Raw genomic sequence first — 18060 nt, forward strand, 5'->3', positions numbered from 1 at the left:
AAATGCTAATATCATCTTCCAAACTTGGACGTACATGTTCATGATAGAATTAGAGGCGAAAGTATAGAATTGATAGTTCCGTTAGGATACGGCAGGCATGAAGAATGTTTTTATAGAAGTCGATTTGAAAGCGAGCGGAGGGCAATATTTGTGATGGCACATATCACACGACCTTCCTTCTGCCAAGCTCCCGTATGAAGGGGGAGGGAAGAATATCAGTGTGGAAGCTGATATATCTTCACTTTCGCCTCTAATTCTATCATGAACATGTACGTCCAAGTTTGGAAGATGATATTAGCATTTCCATATCATTGTAAATCGTTTAACTTCACGTAGAAGTAACACACACGAAATCATTAATTTAGAGGATGAGGTTTATTAATTGCTATTTCGTCTGCACTGCGTTCTTGTGTTGCTCCTTCTCCAATTAGCGGATGTCTTGAACAACTGTGGGTGAAAATTAAGCTAAGTGACCATGCTGTTAGTTTTGGAGTACTTTATTTACCTCACGATCGGAAAGACTATCTGCACCTTATCCAAACGCATATTGACTTTATCGATTCTATAATGACTGGCCTAAAACAAAACGACTTTGCTCTTCTTCTGGGTGACTACAACCACCTCGAAAAGCAGTGGACTTGCTTCGAGAACGGTGGTTTCAAGAATGATACTAGCTGCTCTAGACTCACACGATCCGGGAATGCACTATACGACGGTATGTGTCTCAATGGTTTGACACGAATAAACTTCTTAGCGAACACTACCAACAGGATTCTTGATTTTAGCTCTGGTGAACGATAGGACGTTACATGTTTGCTGCGTTTCAGAAGCAGAGGACCAAATGGTTGTTACCGATATCGTTCATCCTCCAATCGAGGTTTACATATGGATGGTTCTACTGCTGCGGTTACAAAAATCTTTCGATAGAACTCAATTTGATTATCGTCGGGCCGATTATGATCTCTTAATATGTGCATTTTTATCAATCGATTGGCGATTCCTGGACTCTGATTGTGAACTAGATGATATGATAACCATATTCAATCATAAAATACGGCAAGTTGTGGAGCTCCATGTACCACTCAAGCGTCCTCCGCTGAAAAACTAAAAAGTTGTAAGCAGTCCGCTCTTCAAAAATACCGACACATTCGCAATCCGTACTTCAAGCGCTGCTTTGTATTTGTTAGCCGATATATTCGTCTATCGTACGCAACGCACTACGATTACTTCCTAAACGATTTTGTTTTGACGTAGGATTACGTCTTTCCGGAACATTGGGGGTTCATTCTGCAGTTTCAATTTTTTTTTTGTTCCAACTAAACGCAAGGAAAACGGGTTGCCAGCTAGCATGTATTATGCTGATTCATAAGCCGATACTGCATCCAAAAAGTGCGTCTTATTTGCTCAGCACTTCAAAAAGGCCATCGCGAACGCAGCACGACGCTCTCCCACGAAGCTCTCCAAGATACTCCAGCGGACCGCTTCGAGTTTGGAATTTTTGAAATTTCTGAGGGCCACGTACTACAGGCATTGCGAAAGCTCAAGTACTTCATGTCACCGTTCCATCGTCCCTGCTAAAAAAAATGTTCTGGTGCTCTATCTTTACCGTTGATGAAGTTATTTACCCATTCGATACAGATGGCGACCTTTCCCATGGCGTTAAAAACGTCATTCTTATATCCGATCCATAGATAGGGAAACAGATGCGACATCGCGAACTACAGAGGAATAACATCATTAAGCACCTGCTCGAAAGTTTTCGAAATAATCGTCAACAAAACTTTTTTCGAAAAATGCAAAAATTACATCTCTAAATGGGTTCTTTCCGAAGCGGTCAGTGACTACCAACCTGGTCGATTTTACGTCCATGTGCATTCGCTCTATGGATGCTGGCAACAAGTTGATGTGGTATATAGACTTCAAGTCCGCTTTTGACCGTGTTAATCACGACATTCTCCTTCATAAGCTCGGAAAACGCTGGTTCGAATCATACCTACCCGACCGGTGCATGAAAGTGAGAGTTGGGTCGGAATATTCACATTCTTTTCGAATCGCTTCGGGAGCTCCGCAAGGAAGTAACCTAGGAACACTGTTTTTTCATTATTTATTAATGATGCAGCGTGTTTTATGCGGATGGCGTAAAAATCTATATGATCGTGGCCAATAGAGAAGATTGCTTGGAATTGCAGGCTACATTAGATTATTTTGCTAGCTGGAGCATAAGAAACAGTTTGAAGCTCTGTGTTGATGAATGCAACACAATCATTTTCTGTAGAGTGCATCGTCTGATTTTACTCGACTACTCCTTGTCTGGTGAAATATTACAGCGGAAGAATGAGGTCAATGATCTTGGTGTTATAATGGACCAGCAATTGAAATTAAGGTCTCACTGTGAAAATGCGATTTCAAGAGCAAACAAGCAGCTTGGCTTTATGTTTAAGCCTTCTAAAGATTTTCGTGATCCTCACTGCCTCAAATCACTCAACCGTGTATTGGTTCGCTCCATTCTGGAATCTTCGGTGCTGGTATGGTGCCCATACAACAGGAACCGGATTGACTGTATAGAGGCTGTTCAAAGGAAATGAGTTCGACTGGCACTTCGGGACCTTCCTTGGCGTGATCCTGTGCGTCTTCCTCCGTACGAACACCGATGTATCTTAATTGGCCTCGATACGCTGGAAAATAGAAGATCTGCAATGCTTGTTTTTTTTTGTGCCAATAATTTCGACTATTTTTAAGAATTTGTGATTTTCACCGAAAACTGTTTCTAAATTAATTTAAACTTAATTAAGACATGGGTCAGATGAGACTCTACGACACTACCCATAATTCCATTACCCATAATGCCATTACCCCGAAGGCCACTACCCTGAACGCCACAACCCCGAATGAGTCACTACCCCGAATGCCATTACCCCTAATGGGACACTACCCCGAATGAGCCAGTACCCCGAAATAGTCATTATTTCAAGTTTATACTTCATTTCAATGAAAGAAATGTTACTCAATACAAGTTTATTCATAATTCATATGAATGAACAATAAATGGAACTGAAACTGTTTCAATGCAGTATGGAACTAGGTATTCTTACTCCGTAAGATCCCGTTCCACTTCGTATGGCACTCTTCAAGATTCCTGAATGGCAGGGAGAGATTATGCAGCACATTTTCATGCACAATGCAGAGAGCTGGAGGCAATTGCGGTCCACGTCAGACCGCAACTAGGGCAACAAAGTAGAAGTTGTTCCTTGGTCGCTGTAGTAAAAGCAACGGATTCTGGATGAAGCGTGGTCTAAATCTCAAAATCGACGAGTTAGCGAGCGAGTGAGTAAGAGTGAACGAGAAAGAAAGAGCGAATGATTCAGAGTAAATGAGTGAGTAAAAGTGGATGAGTGAGTAAGAGTGGTTAAGTGAGTAAAAGTGGGTGAATGAATGAGAGTGAGTGAATGAGTAATAATTAGTGAGACAGAGGAAGTGAGTGAGTAAGGGGGTTTGTGTATGAGAGTGAGAGAAAGGGAGATCTTGTTTGTCTCGTTTGTCGTTTCGCCTTCTATAGAGTAGACGTTACTTCTAAAAAGGCAGTAAATGGCCTTATCGAGGTATAAGCACGTTCATTTAAAGGAGCCATCATCTCCTCTGTCTGCCTTATACCGGGCAAACACGTTCATTTAGGGTGGTTACACAACAAAGCCACAAATTGGCCATCTTGGAAACCACGTGCTTTTTGTAGAAACTTTCCAAGAGCACAAGTTAAGGTGGTTATACAACAAAGCTACAAATCGGCCATCTTGGAAACCACGTGTTTTTTCTAGGGATTTTTCAAGAGCACGAATTGAGAAAACCTCAATGCCCATGGGTATGAAACATCCGTAGATCGTTTGCTTACTCATGCTTAACAATCGACTTTAATTTCAGCATTGTGCGACAATTATTACGCTAGATTTGAACTTTTGACAATGGGAGTAGAAAATCGTGTGGTGAATTTGAAATTCACCACATGGCTTGATTGTATAATCACCTTAAGAGAACCAAAACGTGTACATGAGATGAAACAATAATAAATCATTAGTTTACTTATTGAACAATCGACTTAAATTTCAACACTGAACGATATTTTTTACGCCAGATTTGAACTTGTAGGAATTAAAGTAGAAAAAGATGTGGTAAATATGAAATTCACCACGGGATCAATTGTATAATCACCTTAAACAAGGCATAATTTCCTCTGTGTGCCTTACACGAGCAAATCCGTCCATTTGAAGAAGGCATCATCTCCTCTGTCAACCTTATACCGGGAAAACGCGTCCATTTAAACAAGGCATCATCTCCTCTGTCTGCCTTACACCTGGCAAACGCGTTCATTTAAACAAGGCATAATTTCCTCTGTGTGCCTTATACCGGGAAAACACGTCCATTTAAAGAAGGCATCATCTCCTCTGTCTGCCTTATACCGGGCAAACGCGTTCATTTAAACAAGGCATAATTTCCTCTGTGTGCCTTATACCGGGAAAACGCGTCCATTTAAACAAGGCATCATCTCCTCTGTCTGCCTGGCAAACGCGTTCTTTTAAACAAAGCATAATTTCCTCTGCGTGCCTTATACTGAGCAAACGCGTCCATTTAAAGAAGGCATCATCTCCTCTGTCTGCCGGGCAAACGCGTTCATTTAAACAAGGCATAATTTCCTCTGCGTGCCTTATACCAGGCAAACGCGTCCTTTTAAACAAGGCATCATCTCCTCTGTCTGCCTTATACCGGGCAAACGCGTTAATTTAAACAAGGCATAATTTCCTTTGTGTGTCTTATACCGGGCAAACCCGTCCATTTATAGAAGGCATCATCTCCTCTGTCTGCCTCCCAAGTAACAATTTCCACGCTTCTTGGCTTTATCTAATTCTTATTGCGGACTTATGACAGCAATCACCAAGCTAATTGCTCAGTTTTATTGGCGCTCTTATTGCTATCAATAAACCTCTCATAAATCTACTGGAAAAAGATTCAAACGTCAAATGCCTATTAACCTTATGAACATATCTATGGTTGTGATGAAGAGCGTAATAAATCCAACTTTCAACGCTCGAATAAAGCTCAAATTTTCGGTCATAATGTGGTCAAATGAATTACCCCCATAAGAATGTTTGCATTGCGAAGAGCTTATGACGGTGTTTAATAAAAGCAAAAAAAATCTGATCAAATTCCATGATGGCCATATTGAAAATGGAGAAGCATTTCGCATTCAGTGAAATATATCACTGAAATTAATGATTTAACGACATTTTCACCACGTATAATACTTTTTCTGATAAACAATTTTATTTATTATTGATTTGGGCAAAAGTACTAATCGATTTAGTGGACATACTAGATGTTGTGTTAATAAATATTTTCGATTTATTTCCCTGAACTACGTTATATTGCCGGCGCGTGGTGTTCAAGCTTATTTTTTCACCAGCTTTGCCCATAAAATCGGACGCGCACTTCTTTTCAATATTACTTGAATCGAAAAAACAACCTGAAAAAATAATAATTTGTTGTCATCATCATAATTTTCATCAACAATCCATTAATGGATAATTGTTATTATTTTTCTGCAAAGTTTTGTTTCTCTTTTTTCAAAGCAACATTTTGACAGCTGCCGCAGCCAAATTCCCTTTTTTTGCGGGTGGCTTAAAAAGGGTTTCTGAAGGCTCTTATAAAAGGTTTATAGTGGTTATCTGGAGAGGGCCACTTGGCAATATTTTACTCTTATAGTGGTCATCAGAAGGTTGCCGTGTAAAATTCGGTTTTATTGTTATATCTTATAAATTGATCTTGAAAACCATTCTTAGAGCGGAATAAAACTTGAAATGTTACAATTAATTGCATATTATTCGGCAACTCGGCCGTACGAAAACCATTTTTTTGTTAAATATCTTGGCTGTGCATATGCACAGCATATGTTTCGAAATGGACAAATTGATATGAAATTTGCGAAAAAGAATCCACGTGTCTTGGAGGGACTCGAACCCTCAACCTCCTACTCTCTAGATAGGCGTGATAACCCCTACACAACAAGACCACTTAAAGGTCACGTTTGCGGAAAAGCCATCAGAATCCGAGTACCAACCTCCACCGCGGTTAGCTCTCTTTTGCAAATTGAATATCTTTCGGATGCTTGATTTGCCCAATCTCCACATTTGCTTTACTGTTGTATATCCACAGCCAAGCGAGTGCACATTGTTTATTAAACGAGAGGATCGCACTCCATGCCCCCCAGCAACGGACTGGGCGGGACGGTATAGAATGCGAATTCAATCGCACTCTGCTGTGCCAAAGGCTTGCTTGGCTAAAGCATTTGATGAGTTTGATTGCCTTTACGTAAACGGTCGCGTGTACTCAGACGACTAATGACGGTGAAAGACCGACACTTGATTACAATTAATTGCATATTATTCGGCAACTCGGCCGTACGAAAACCATTTTTTGTTAAATATCTTGGCTGTGCATATGCACAGCATATGTTTCGAAATGGACAAATTGATATGAAATTTGCGAAAAAGAATCCACGTGTCTTGGAGGGAGGGTTCGAGTCCCTCCAAGACACGTGGATTCTTTTTCGCAAATTTCATATCAATTTGTCCATTTCGAAACATATGCTGTGCATATGCACAGCCAAGATATTTAACAAAAAAAAATTGAAATGTTACTTGGGCCTTACACCTGGCAAACGCGTTCATTTAAACAAGGCATAATTTCCTCTGTGTGCCTTATACCGGGCAAACGCGTCCATTTAAACAAGGCATCATCTCCTCTGTCTGCCTTATACCAGGCGAACGCGTTACTTTAAACAAGGCATAATTTTCTCTGTGTGTCTTATACCGGGCAAACCCGTCCATTTAAAGAAGACATCATCTCCTCTGTCTGCCTTACACCGGGCAAACGCGTTCATTTAAACAAGGCATAATTTCCTCTGTGTGCCTTATACTGAGCAAACGCGTCCATTTAAAGAAGGCATCTCCTCTGTCTGCCGGGCAAACGCGTTCATTTAAACAAGGCATAATTTCCTCTGCGTGCCTTATACCGGGCAAACCCGTCCATTTAAAGAAGACATCATCTCCTCTGTCTGCCTTACACCGGGCAAACGCGTTCATTTAAACAAGGCATTATTTCCTCGGTGTGCCTTATACCAGGCAAACGCGTCCTTTTAAACAAGGCATCATCTCCTCTGTGTGCCTTATACTGAGCAAACGCGTCCATTTAAAGAAGGCATCATCTCCTCTGTCTGCCTTATACCGGGCAAATGCGTTCGTTTAAACAAGGCATAATTTCCTCTGTGTGCCTTATACTGAGCAAACGCGTCCATTTAAAGAAGGCATCATCTCCTCTGTCTGCCTTATACCGGGCAAACGCGTCCATTTAAACAAGGCATCATCTCCTCTGTCTGCCTTATACCAGGCAAACGCGTTACTTTAAACAAGGCATAATTTCCTCTGTGTGTCTTATACCGGGCAAACCCGTCCATTTAAAGAAGGCATCATCTCCTCTGTCTGCCTTATATCGGGCAAACCCGTCCATCAAACAAGGCATCATCTCCTCTGTTCACCTTATACCGAGAAAACGCGTTCTGTTGGAAAAAAGGATTTTTTACTCCATTTCGTAGAACAGTACTTTTCCAGGTCCTAACAGGAATAACAGTTAAAGCTAATTAGAAGAAAAATCAAAACTGTTGGTTAAACTGGTTGGTTAAAAACTGTTGCGATTCATCGATATCTGTTGGGGTTAAACATAATAATAGAATACTATAGATTCTAAATATTTTCGGGGTAATTGTCTTTCGGGGTAGCGTCCCATTCGGGGTAATGACTTTCGGGGCACTGTCCCATTCGGGGTAGTGGCCTTCGGGGTAATGGCATTCGGGGTACTGGGATTCGGGGTACTGGAGTGGAGCCGTCAGATGAAGCAGGGACGTTCCGATACTCCAAAATATCGATATTTGATTCAATACAATAATCGAATCAAAGTATCGATATCACCGATATATTGGAATGAAAATTTCGATATATCGGAAAATCATATGATATTTCAGAAAGGAGAATATTTAGAACTAGAGATGGGCGTTCAGATCCGGAACCGGTCAAATGATCCGGATCTTTAAAGTGAGTGAATGATTTGTGAATCATTTTTTAAAAGATCCGGTTCACCAGATCTGAAAATTATTTGACAATTTGTAAGGTAATAATAAAATAAAAAGTTCATTCTTTGTAATCCATATGCTTGTAAACAAGAGAGAGTAAAATTATTGTCAGTACGGTTTAAAAGTGTGAGCCAGAATGACGAAGGTTTCACTTTTTTGCAATCTCCTTACGTTTTGTTCTAAGGATCGGATCCGGTTGAAAGATCCGGAACATTAGAATGAATGACCCAGATCTGATCCGTTCATCAAAGTGATCCGTTTTGCCCATCTCTATTTAGAACACACAAAGATTAAACAAAAAGGTTATGAAAGGCAAAATTTTGTCGAAGCTCAAATCAGCATAACTTTGCGTAGAATAATCCGATTGTAATAAAACCGGTACCATCGGACGCAGAAACTCTTCCAGCAGCATTGGTCGGCATATTAATTCTAGTCGTCGAAGAAAACATAAAACATGATGAAAGTAAACGTCACATAAAATGACATGCAGTACAGAAAATGCATTTTGAACATGCCCTCACAAAATCTCGAACATCCCCGGCGACTAATGACGAATCTGAGGTTTTGCATGGAGACAGTATACAAGAAGAGAAGAATTTTATCAAAATTGGATTATTCTACGCAAAGTTTTGCTGATTGGAATTTCGATAATTTTTTGTATTTAGTTATTCAATTACTATCGTATTACCGTAAGGAAAATGCATTTTTTTCTATTACTTTATCCAATCTGCTTCTAGAGTGTCAGTCCAACATTCACCTGACCTCACTATTTTTTGTGCGCTCGAAAAAATCAACTCAAGTTTCGAGAAATTTGCTGGACACCGAAAATTTTTCTGTATTTCTCCTCGGGTTTTTCTTATTCTCAACAACAAAGAATTCTCGTTTCAGAATTTTCACGGAAGTTTTTTTCTAATTTGATTTTCACGGAAAATCCATTGAAACATTCCTGACTAAAAATTGAAATTCTTTTCAACTTTCACGAGAAATGATATTTTTTGTTTCACATGAAATTCCCTGGAATTCCGGCAGGAAATTCTCTTCGATTTTTACAGGCATTCTTAAAAATTAACGCAAAAATTTCAATGAGAAAAAAAAATCAGAAAACCCGTAGAACTATTTTAAGGAAATTTTCTCTAACTCCACGAGGCATTCTTTTGAATTTCGGATTTTCTTCTAAATTTTCTTTTTCACAAATCTCTTCCTAATTTCTAAAGTTAATTTCTCTAATTTATCATAGGAACACGTCAAGATATAATTGAATTCGCATAAGGATTCACAGACCAGCGGAACGACAGATGTTGTACAACAGCGCGTCAATGCAAAGTGTCGAAATGCCAAAACTATTTGTGATGGAAGCGCACACCTCACACCATCCGCGCTAACGATAAAAATTATCTTAACCATTAAAAATACGGCATTTCAGATCATTTTTGAAGTATTTTCTTTCACAAAATACAATGAACTTTTTATTTTTGTATTGCTTTGATTCAATATATCGATATCGAAAGCAACAATATCGATATGACCGATATATTGAAAGCAAAATATCGATAAAAAAATATCGGATATCGAAACAAAAATATCGATATTCCGATATATCGGAAGTATCGGAACGTCCCTAACTCAAATATATAAAAAAATATCAAACACCCCTTTTCATACATATAAGCAGATATCGGTAAGCACTTTCTCTAGGGGTCCAAAATGGAACATTTACCCTAACTGTTCAAAAAATCGCAAAATCATTATGGAGAAAACATATTTGCTTTCATACAGTAATTCATTTCAAATCAAATCTTTAAGAACTTAGCAACGCTGACCCTATTTTTGTTTTCGCTTAAAATCATTATTTTGCTTCCTAAAATCGATCTTAGCACGTTTGGGACAATTTTCATTCCACATTTTTAACTTATAGAATAATTGTGGTAAAATGCTAAACTAGATTTTTTTTAAAGAACCGTTTAGCACACCCAGCATTAAAGTGTGTATATTATTGACCAAAATTAAACACTTTTAAAGTTTTGTGCAATTCATAATTACAAAAAAATAAAAATAAGAGTCCCCCGTTCAAAGTGGGGCTAGAACATTAGAAGGCTAATCCATAGCCATGTGCATTAATTTAAAAGATGCACATTTCGCTATAGACGGGTGCTTAGGACCATCTTTGGCGGTGTGCAAGAAGACGGTGTGTGGCGGCGAAGAATGAACCATGAGCTCGCCCAACTCTACGACGAACCCAGTATCCAGAAGGTAGCTAAAGCCGGAAGGGTACGATGGGCAGGACATGCTGCAAGAATGCCGGACAGCAACCCTGCAAAGATGGTGTTCGCTTCCGATCCGGCAGGTACGAGACGGCGTGGAGCGCAGCGAGCGAGATGGGCAGACCAGGTGCAGAACGACTTGGCGAGCGTGGGGCGTATCCGAGGATGGAGAGATGCGGCCTCGAACCGTGTATTGTGGCGTCAAATTGTTGATTCAGTGTTATCTGTTTAGATGTTAACTAAATAAATGAAATGAACATTTCGCTATTCGATTCGGCCTGCCTCATAAATATTGCGTCAATATCACTGAAGTTGAAATTGATATCAAAACTCGAACCCTGTGTGAGCATCGTGACTTCACAAGAAAGTGACAACACAAACTAAATTTAGAAAACTTTAGTTCTTCGGTATCGTACAGCAAGTACTAAAAATCAAGTACACCCAGCTTTTTTTTTTACACGGTTTGGTTTTAGTCGTTTAAGACCTTCAGCGTCAATGAAACAATGAGTTAACCCCACGAAAAAATTCACAAAAAATCAAAGAAAATTCAGGGGGTATTTCAAAAGTTGTAAAAGTTTAGGTTAACCGAGAAATTAATGAATTCCAACCGCGTAAAAAAACCTGGGTGTAGTTCGGTTTGAATACAGCTTAATAATGAACATTAAAGGTTAAATCTTCCCCTTATATCAACTTCACTCAAAACTTTGAAGTTTTACTAATGTAAGTTGATGACAAACTGTATTTTCACGGCTTATGTTATGAATTCCCGGTTTTCCCGGTGACTCCAACTTCCCGGTTCAGTGACCATAACTTCATAACTTTGAAATGCAGAAACCGATCGTTATCAAATTCAATAGCGATCAACAAGGCTTTTCCTTCTATGAAATGAAACTTGTTGCGTGAAAATCGGCCGAGTGAAATTGTAGCCTTTTGGTACAACTTTGTTGTACGAGAAAAGTAAAAACATCGGTGAGGAGAAATCAATCAATGTAGTTACGCACCTATGACACTAAGCACGTAAAACGCTCAATAGCAGATGCCAATTCCTGATGTTCACTTCATACCAGTGTTGTCGGATAAAGGATGTAAATCTACCATTCTCAATTCAGGGAAAATAAAAATCCGGCTTCCGGTCACTCTGTCCCCGACATTCCTCACATAAATTTATGATATCAAATCTAAACTTTTCCCTCCGTAAAGGCAACCGCACTGTCGACGGTCGTCGTAACCAACGATGGCAGAATGGTAGCGCATTTTCCGCCGGACCGATTTGGCGCCAGTCGGTGGGTTCCTTTTCCGCTCCAAAGTGTTTGTTTTTCCCGTTGACATTGTATCCGCCGTTTCCGATAAGAGCGTGAGACAGTTTTATGGCAGCGGAAAGTTCCGACGTGCGCTTACAGAGTTACAGAACGGGTGCGGTGGTGATTGGAATCTCCCCAGACGGTTGAGCAAACGTTTCGCAATTTGACGGTGTTCCTTGTACAATGGAACGCACTCTTTCCGCTTGCTGATGGACCTGGTTCTGGGGATGATGATTGGATAGTCACGCTAAGCTTGTGCTTCTTTCCGATATGGTGATCCGGATTGCCGCGATTCCCTCCGGGATCCAAAATCAGCAACCAACAACCGGCGACGTGGATTGAACGGGTGGTTCAATTTCCATACCATTAGGCTGAGCATGAGCACATCCGTGCGTTGGTAAAAGCTTGCCGTGGGGAAAACCAATTTGAAAATTCGTAACGGAAGTTCTTTTCACCATCCGCCGCATAACATGAGATCTACTAACAAGTCGGAATCTGGGGACTTATGGCGGAAGTCATCTTGGTTTCTATAATATGACAAGTTTGATGAATCGAAGAATCATGAAACTGGGTAGGATATGAGAAAAAAAATATTCACGTGAAAATTCATATCTCGGATGCGCGAAAGAACGTGTGATTTGTGGTTAACTGTAATTGTCGCATGTAAATTTCTCACAAATTGGTTGGTAATTTTTAAAGATGTCTAGTTTAGCTTGACATTTGCAGGCGCTCTTGATGGATATCCACTGCTTTTGTATTCTGCCACGGCCACCTGTCAAAACATTTGCTACCCGAATTCCAAGTTCTCCAAAGAATAATCCCTTCACAGCTAGATATTCTAGTGAGCTTCATGACTTTCGATCGCTGAAGATGTGGTCGATCACGAGAGAACAGCCTGCCTGCTTGTGGGTGCCAAAAACCGATTCAATCGCAAAAACCGCAGCGAGCTTGCAGCAGTTGCTACCATACTAGGGTATCTGTTCCATTATTAATAACATGCTCCTATATCAATACCATTTGAAAAACAGGCAATTTAGACTTAATTTGTGTCGTGTTTTGTTGTTATCCGACATACTCACTGCTGAAAAAAATCACAAAAATGAGAAATAAAACAATTTGCGCACTAATCCTTTGTTTTCGAGTGGTATTGATTTGGGTAGATGGTATGAATTCAAGGAGCAGTTCCCCTATTTGGAACATATTGAAATGTAATTCACACCTGCTTAATTGGACTTATGTTGGCTTTTTAATGTACATCACATAAGGATTTGTAACCTTTTTATTATGGGATAGATAAAATACTGAAGGGCTATTGTTACAACCCCTCGGTGTTGCACCGCTCTAAAGTCTATAACTCGTGCCCCTTGTGATGGTTATGCAACGTACACACCAGTCAAGCAGTTTGACGAACATTGACTCCGCCCCCAAGAAAACGCTTCGGTTGCTGCTTTGTTTGAACGTGTGTGAAGTTGTTCGAACAACCATTTGACAGTTGGCGGCTCGGTTGGAAAAAATTAAAACGGTTTGATTTCGGTTTGAGTTGTCGGGGGTGGAGTCAAAGTTCGCCGAACATTTTTGAGCATTTGTAGTGAAGTTGCACAAACCCCCATATATTTTGTGATGGTTGGTGCTCAAGTTGGCGCTTCGGTTGTTCGTGTGTGATATTGTTGGTCGAATAAATTGATTGTTCGTGTTGCTGTTGGTGAAACTTGATGGATGTTTGAATAAACGAGAGGTGGAGTCAATGTTGGTCAAACTGCTTGACCGTGTGTACGTTCCATTAAACGTGCGCTCATGACGAAGTGTAGATAGACGGTATATGAGAGATCGTATTGTGGCGGAATATGGACAATAGAGAGAATGCCAGATGTCAAGGGAAAGCGAAAGTGATTCGTTTGTATCCCATTCTGAACTACAGGAAACGAAAGTAAATAATGCAGTTAAATATTCCATGCTATTTATAAAACTATCTAGACCTCGCAGCGCTCGGTGATCAATTAAAATAGATTTCAGCCAGAACTATAAGTAAGGCGGGTGCAGAGTGACTACACGTAAGTCCATATAGCTTAATAATGAGTTTCTAAACTGACACAAATGAACTCTATATGTAGGATATTAAAATACCCTGAAATAAAGGTTTTGAAGTCTCGGAAACCACTCTGTCCTCGTTGGAAGAACAACATTTTTTAAAATCGTTTACGGTGGTGCTTGCGAGGAATACGGAATTCAAAGGTCGATTGTGGGGAGCCATTGTAAAGATCGTAAACAATCATGCCTTCGGCAGGTAAGACAGGTGAGTCTGGTGCCACTATTAATAGTAAGACAATGGATCAACAATCGAAAAAATCCGAAACCACCCCCTTGCTCATACAGTAAACCTCCCCTTCATGTAACTCCCTCAAAGACCGTGTTATCATATGTGCCGAATAGCTGTTGTACGTGTAACAAGGCCGATAACAGCTTAATGGTCCAATGTGACCGTTGTGATGACTGGCATCATTTTAGTTGTGTAGGAGTAAACCAAGAGATCGAGCAGAATAGCTGGAATTGCTGTAAATGCGTATCCGCGGTGGCAAAACAGAAGCAGATGAACTCAAAGAAGGATCCTCCGAAAACCAGAAAGGCAAGGAAAGTCAGCACAATGGTGAAAGAGAAAAAGTCGGTTAGACCTACTATTTAGGCGCTGTGTGGACCACAAAAAGGGGAAGAAGGAAGATAAGACGGTATCCATACATCAGGGCAACGTGGATAAACCTGAAACGCTGGTCAAGGAAACTTCAAAAGGTGCAACAAGACTGATAAAAGACGTGGGACACAAGGATGCTAAATCGATGATTTCTACTTCCACGAGAAGGTCGGAGCGGTTGGTACTGGAAGTGCAACTGAAGAAACTTGAAGCTGAGCAGGCTCTTATGGAAGAAGAAATGAAACGGAAGCGGGAGTTGTTAGAAAAGAAGTATAGTATTCTAGGAAAAATAGCCGAAATTGAATCCAATCAAAGTGGTTCAATCAGTGTTGCGGATCCAGCGGAGAAGGTGTCATCATGGTTGAAGGATCACGGCACAAAGCAAAACACACGATTGAGTACCGCGCGAACCAGTAGCGAGAAAGACACAGACGGTGAAGAAAGTGATAGTTCAAGCTCATCAACAGGATCTTCTGACGATAACGATGGAAAGCAGTTCATGCCAAATAAAGAATCGACTCCAAAAACCTTAAAACACAATCAATCATCTCTGGAGCGTCGGGAAAAATCGCATCTAAATCGAGGTGGACTTACATCAGAGCAAATTGCTGCGCGTCAGGTTGTTCCACGGGATTTGCCTAAATTCAACGGGAATCCAGAGGAGTGGCCGATGTTTCTTTCCAGCTTCGAGAGCACGACAAAGATGTGTGGCTATACCGACGAGGAAAACATGATCCGACTGCGTAACTGCCTAAAAGACGAAGCTCTTAACACGGCTCGCAGTCTTTTGATGCTTCCTAATACTGTTTCAAAGGCTATAAATGTTCTGAAAATGCGTTTCGGGCAACCACAAGCTATTATTAACACATTGAGAGCGAAAGTGCTCGGAATGCCGTCGATCAAAGCTGATTCTATGGAGAAGCTGATTGAGCATTCGTTGGGGGTGCAAAACTTGTGCAGCATTATTGAAGCCTGTGGAAGAAAAGAATACAAACGTGATTATTATTATTATTATTATTTATTTAATTCATCTGACAGCAGTCTACATGAATGTCTTAGATAACTAATTTAGTCTTCCGGACCTTTCTACCCTACTAATGAACAATCTACTATTTTCCCCAAAATCGAAGAGATCGTCTACTGAAGAGAAAATTCGAACACACGATGTAAGCGGTTCGTGGAATCCATATGTCGTTCGATGGAATCTGGTCATCAGCAAAGACGAAGATCGCAGTTGTCTACCAATGGTACGGAATTCGATGCGGGACAGGAGTTCAGAAGCATCAATCTCACCTATTAATATTTTAGCAACTAGTGAAGCCTGCTGAATCTTTCGGCGTCGAAGCAGCGTATCGAGTCCCAGAAGCCGACAACGCTCTACGTACGGAGGAAGATTTAGCGAATCTCTCCATGGTAGATCTCTTAGCGCAATGCGGATGAATCTTCGTTGAACGCTTTCAATTCTGGCAATCCACAATAGATGGTAAGGAGTCCACACAACAGCTGAGTTTTCCAGTATTGGTCGTACTAATGCACAATAAAGTGCTTTGAGGCAATGAGGGTCGGTGAAATCACGGGACACTTTCGTGATGAATCCCAATTGACGTGAAGCTTTGGATATAATGGAAGAAATGTGCTGATTGAATGTAAGTCCTGCGTCCAGAAGAACGCCCAAATCGCAGACCTGATCGACGCGCTCGAGGGCATTTCCGTCAATGCTGTATTCGAACGTGATAGGAGTTCTCAGTCTATGAAACGTAATCACCACGCATTTGTCAACGCTAACAACAAGTTTGTTCAGTTTACACCATTCAGCAAAGGTATTCAATAGCCCTTGTAGTCGATAACAATCTTCTATTGTCTTGACAACCAAGTAAATCTTCAGATCATCAGCGTAGACTAGCACACATTTCGATCCTAGCAGCAATGTAACATCGTTGAAGAACAGCGTAAATAGCAATGGACCCAGATTGCTACCTTGTGGTACAACACGTGGTGATGTGACACTGCTCAATGAGCTAGTCGGCAAACTGCCTTCCTCATTTAAACTTGATTGGGCATCAGAGGACATTACGGAAAGTTAACCTGTTTACTTACAGTGAATGGATCTACTCCGTGGCAGAGGATGCATGTTTGGTTTGCGGAGTACAAGCAGTTGAAAAAACGCAAGAAGTTCGATCAAGGAACAAAAACAGCGCGTTCTTAACTGCACACTCAGAGTATTCATCACCAGAAGTACTGAAGCTGAAATCTTTGGGACACCAAAGCCAAAGTAAAACACCGGTAGGAACATCAAGCGAAGTAAGATCAAGGGAATGTGCAATCTGTAAGGGAGGATGCAAGAATGTTAGTAAGTGCCTACGGTTCCTAGAGCTTTCTTATGAGGCAAAGTGGGCTACAATACGCGAACTACGGATTTGCCGAAGGTGTCTCAGGCAGCATGGAGGAAGGTGCGATGCTAAACCATGTGGGAAAAACAATTGCACTTTCAAGCACCCAGTAGTAGCCAGGGCCAGCCCGCGCGAAATGTGAATATTCACCTCTCCCACTACGGAGTCAGAATGTTCCGTTATCTACCCGTTACATTGTACGGACTAAAAAAGCAAATTGAATGCTATGCATTTCTGGACGACGGTTCGGAGCTAACGTTGATCGATCAAGGTTTGGCAGTTGATTTAGGAGTAACCGGTAAATCAGTACCACTTTGTCTGAAATGGACTGGCGGTACACATCGTTTCGAAGCAGAATCAATCAGTGTTGATATTGGAATTAGTGGACAATCCGGCCGAAAGTTTGAGCTCAGCGATGTTCGTACGGTTAAAGACTTGAAGTTGCCCGGTCAGTCGCTCGATGTTGAGAAACTTCAAACAATTTACCCGTATCTTCATGGCCTTCCGGTTACTTCATATCAGGACATTCAGCAACGTATTCTTATCGGAGTGAAACATGCCACAGTAGCACTTGTTCGGAACAGTCGAGAAGGTAAAGAAGGAGAACCCATTGCAGTGAAAACTCTACTTGGTTGGACTATTTACGGGAGTTGCAGACATCCAGAGCCAACTGATACAGTGTGTCGAGCCTATCATTTATGTGAATGCAGCTGTGGCTTTGATGAAACACTTCATCGCGATGTTAAGAATTTTTTTAGTCTCGAAAACTTGGGAATCTCTAAAACGGAAAAGACCAGTATGTCAAATGAAAATGAACGTTCCCGAACCCTATTAGAATCGCTAACGCTCTTCAATGGAAGCCGATATGAGACAGGACTACTTTGGCGCTACGAAAAAGTTCGTTTACCAGATAGCAAACCGATGGCCTTGCAGCGACTCGAATGTTTAGAAAAGCGGATGGAGCGTGATCCTGATCTGAAGCAAGTTCTTCAAGCGAAAATATTAGACTACCTAGAAAAGAATTACATACGGAAGTTAACGGCTGATGAACTCGGTGTTAAACAAGAGCGGACTTGGTACCTTCCAATTTTCCCCGTAGTGAACCCAAACAAGCCCGGTAAAGTGCGGATAGTTTGGGACGCAGCAGCAGCAGTACATGGCGTGTCTTTGAACTCTACGTTACTAACAGGACCTGATGAGCTAACATCCCTGCCAGCTGTTCTCTGCCAGTTTCGTAAATATCGAGTGG

This window comes from Armigeres subalbatus, chromosome 3, assembly GCF_024139115.2.
Source record: "Armigeres subalbatus isolate Guangzhou_Male chromosome 3, GZ_Asu_2, whole genome shotgun sequence".
Lineage (NCBI taxonomy): Eukaryota > Metazoa > Arthropoda > Insecta > Diptera > Culicidae > Armigeres > Armigeres subalbatus.